The sequence below is a fragment of the Eucalyptus grandis genome, chromosome 6 (assembly GCF_016545825.1).
Source record: "Eucalyptus grandis isolate ANBG69807.140 chromosome 6, ASM1654582v1, whole genome shotgun sequence".
In the NCBI taxonomy this organism is placed as follows: Eukaryota; Viridiplantae; Streptophyta; class Magnoliopsida; order Myrtales; family Myrtaceae; genus Eucalyptus; species Eucalyptus grandis.
This window is the reverse complement of record NC_052617.1, coordinates 13,963,903-13,968,654: the sequence shown is the minus strand read 5'-3', so window position 1 is coordinate 13,968,654 and position 4,752 is coordinate 13,963,903.

The window sequence follows — 4,752 nt, the reverse complement described above, 5'->3', positions numbered from 1 at the left end:
AAGATGATTCGAACCCCAATACAACTCAGTCGAACTATAGATACTAACCTAATCTCCACCCCTCCCTTCCTCTTAAATAATTTATAATCCTACAACTACATGAATCATGATTATTTTCTAGAGGATAAAACTCAGACTAATTTCTCATTAATTTCTTCATTAATAGAAAATGAAGCTATTAGATCTGCTGGCGCAGGAGATGAGAGATGACTTGCCTCCCTTAGAAAGTGGACACTTAAAAAAACATGTGGAAGTGACTCTCTGGAGGTACGATAGAGATTTGCAAAAGAAAAGTGGATGTGCGATTAGAGGAATCGAGGGTTTTCTCACCATTTGAAGAAATGAGCGATTTAAAGAAGGGTTAAGTGTCAGCCTAATTTGGGCAAAAGAAAGAAAAAAAAGATTAAAGAGGATTCGAACTCCAATACAGCTCAGTTGAACTGTAAATACCAATCTAATCTCTACCCCTCCCTCCCTCCCTCTCTCCCTCTTAAACAATTTCTAATCTTACGATTACATGAACCATGAATTATTCTTTGGAGGATAAAAATCAGACTAATTTCTCCTAAATTTCTTCACTAACGGAAGCTATTAGATCAGCAGTAGAGGATGGAGGACTTGCCTCCCTCAGAAAGCAGGCACTTGAAGAACATGTAGAAGTCACTCTCTAGAGGTGCGATTAGAGATTTGTAAAAGAATAGTAAATGTGCGATAAGAGGAATCGAGGTTTTCTCACCGTTAGAAAAAATGGGCAATTTAAAGAAAGGTCGGTGTGCTAGCCTGATTTGGGCAAACGAAAGAAAAATATGATTAAAGAGGATTCGAACCCCAATACAGTTCAGTCGAACTGTAGATACCAACCTAAGCTCCATCCCTCCTAGCCTCTTAAACAATTTATAATCCTACAGCAACATGAATCATGAATTATTCTTTGAATGATAAAACTCAGATTAATTTTTCCTAAATTTTTTCACTAACAAAAAATGAAACTATTGGATTTGCTGGTGTGGGAAAGGAGGGAGGACTTGCCTCCTCAGAAAGCGGGCACTTGAAGAACATGTGGAAGTGACTCTATGGAGGTACGATTAGAGATTTGCAAAAGAATGATGGAGGTGCGATCAGAGGAATCGATGATTTTCTCAACATCTAAAGAAATGGACGATTTAAAGAAGGGTGGGGTGCCAGCCTGATTTGGGCAAAAGAAATAAAAAGAGGATTAAAGATGATTCGAACCCCCAATACAACTCATTCGAACTGTAGATACCAACATAATCTCCATTCCTCCCTCCCTCCCTCTTAAACAATTTCTAATCCGACAACTAAATGAACCATGAATTATTCTCTAGAGAATAAAACTCAGACTAATTTCTCATAATTTTTTTCACTAGCATAAAAGGAAACTATTGGATCTGCTGGCGCAGGAGAGGAGGGAGGACTTGCCTCTCTCAGAAAGCAAACACTTGAAGAACATGTGGAAGTGACTCTCTGAAGGTGCGATCAGAGATTTGTAAAAGAAAGGTGAACGTGCGATCAAAGGAATCGATGGTTTTCTCAACGTCTGAAGAAATGGGCGATTTAAAAAATGGTCGGATACCAACTTGATTTGGGCAAAAGAAAGAAAATGAGAATTAAAGAGGATTCGTACCCCAATACAGCTCAGTTGAACTGTAGATACCAACCTAATCTCCACCCCTCCCTCCCTCTTAAACAATTTATAATCCTATAGATACATGAACCATGAATTATTCTCTAGAGGATAAAAATCAGACTAATTTCTCATAAATTTCTTCATTAATAGAAAATAAAGCTATTAGATCTGCTGGCGCAGGAGATGAGGAAGGACTTGCCTCCCTCAAAAAGCGGGCACTTGAAAAACATGTGAAAGTGACTCTCTAGAGGTGCGATCAGAGATTTGCAAAAGAATGGTGGAGGTGCGATCAGAGGAATCGAGGGTTTTCTCACCATCTAAAGAAATTGGCGATTTAAAGAAGGGTCGAGTGCCAGCCTGATTTAGGCAAAAAAAGAAAGAGAGGATTAAAGAAGATTCGAACCCCAATACAGTTCAGTCGAACTGTAGATACCAACCAAATTTCCACCCCTCCCTCCCTCTTAAACAATTTATAATCTACAGTTACATGAACCATAAATTATTCTCTAAAGGATAAAACTCAGACTAATTTCTTCTAAATTTCTTCACTAACAGAAAATGAAGCTATTGAATTTGCTGACGCAGGAGTGGAGGGAGGACTTGCCTCCCTCAGAAAGCAGGCACTTGAAGAACATGTAGAAGTGTCTGGAAGTGTGATCAGAGATTTGCAAAAGAAGACTAGAGGTGCAATAAGAGGAATCGAGGGTTTTCCCACCGTATGAAGAAATGAGTGATTTAAAGAAGGGTCGGGTGTGAGCCTGATTTGGGCAAAAAAAGAAAAATATGATTAAAGAGGATTCGAACTTCAATACAACTCGGTCAAACGTAGATACCAACCTAATCTACACCCCTCCCTCCCTCTTAAACAATTTCTAATCTTATAGCTACATTAGCCATAAATTATTCTTTGGAGGATAAAACTCAAACTAATTTCTCCTAAATTTCTTCACTAACAGAAAAGGAAGCTATTGAATCCGTTGGCGCAGGAGAGGAGGACTTGCCTCCCTTAGAAAGTGAGCACTTGAAGATCATGTAGAAGTAACACTCTAGAGGTGCGATCAGAGATTTGCAAAAGAAAGGTGGAGGTGCAATAAGAGGAATCGAGGTTTTTCTCACCATCTGAAGAAATGGGCAATTTAAAGAAGGGTTGGGTGCCAGTCTGATTTGAGCAAAAGAAAGAAAAAGAAAATTAATTAAGATTCGAACCCCAATACAGCTCAATCGAACTGTAGATACCAACCAAATCTCCACTCCTCCCTCCCTCTTAAACAATTTCTAATCCTACAGCTACATAAACCACGAATTATTCTCTGGAGAATAAAACTCATACTAATTTCTCCTAAATTTCTTCACTAACAAAAAATGAAGCTATTGGATCTGCGCGCGGATAGGAGAGAGGACGTGCCTCCCTCAAAAAGCAGACACTTGAAAAACATGTGGAAGTGACTCTCTGTTGGTGCTATCAGAGATTTGTAAAAGAATGGTGAAGATGCGATTAGAGGAATTGAGGGTTTTCTCACCGTCTCGAAGAAATTGATGATTTAAAGAATGGTCGGGTGCCAGCCTGATCTGGGCAAAAGAAAGAAAATGAAAATGAAACAATAAGAAAAGAAAGAAAAAGATAATGAAAATGAAGCAATAGAAAAAAAAATTAAAAAAAAATTAAAAATTTGATTTTTTTTTAAATTAAAAAAAAATGAAAGTGGTGCATGTAAGGAGGAAAAAACAAAACAAAAACAATGTTGGCCCAACAACATTGACAGCCAAAAGTAGAATGGATGAGGTCATTTTATAGTTCCATTAATATAAATGAAGAAATCAGAGCACTCGAGAATCCTCATAACATTCAAAAAGAAATTAACAAGAAAACATGTTTCACTTTCAATGACTTGACATGGATACCGCACTTTTGTTAATGCTGAATGGCAGACCTTGGATGTCCTAAATAATTTAAAACTATAACCCTACAATTGAAGATGGTAGAAAATGTTGACCCAATAAGAACTGGCATTGGGTCTTTCGAACTCCTCGATTGTTTGATTAATTAATTGAAAAATGCCCGTAAACATCGTGAAAATCTTCTTCACATTTGCAATTTATCTATGCATTTTTACATAGCTACTAGAATGTCAAAAGATCAGGTTCTCCATGCTACTTGAAGTGCAAATGCAATGAAATATTAACTAAACAGCAGCTAAAAAAAGACTAGATGCCTCACAGTACATTCCTAATGTCTCATGCTACTGATGCTCCAACCCACTTGAATGAAAGAGTTGATCGCATCTCACTACGGGGGGTTGACAAGCAGGTCTTAATCCTAACTACAACTCCTATTTACCTACTCTTGCCAAAGTTCCGTTAGGTTCTTAGCAGTAAGGCCAATTAGTCAAATATTTCCATAATTCCCCTCCGATTGAGAATCTTTTCATGTCTACTCGTCTCATCCGGTGGTAAAATTTCAACCGCATAGGGTGGTTAGTCAAATGTTTCCATAATTCCTTGCACGTAATATGCAATACTTCTATGTGGTGCATGACCGCCATAACGAATTGAGAATCACTTGATTAATCAACTAGAAACCCATCATTCTAATAGAAAATGAAGCTAGAATCACTTGCCGGACGTCGAGCGACCCAGCCGCGACCCAAATCTGGCGCGGCGAGGGCTGCCGAACGTCGAGCGACCCCGTTGCGACCCAGATCTGGGGCGTCGAGGTCGCGTGACCCCTCTGTTACCCAGGACCTCGCCACCTCCGGCTCTAGGTCGTGGTGGGGTCACACGACCTCGCCGCCCCTGGATCTGGGTCGGTGAGGTCGCGGGAGGTCGCACGACCTAAACCTCACCGCAACCCACGGCGATTGCCGTGACCCAGACAGGGCGGCAATTGCACCACTCCCCGGCGACGGTCGCCTGGGCCACCGCGACCATGCCGAGCCATCGGTGGCCGCTCATAGCTTCGAGCAACCCGCCGGTCAATCTCAACGGAGAAGAAGATGAATAGTACAATGACGAGGGCAAAATCAAAAAAATTGAGAGTAAGTGAGAATGGTTTTGGAAGAAAATTAAAAAATGAACAATACCTCTTGCATGCCGAAAAAACTGAA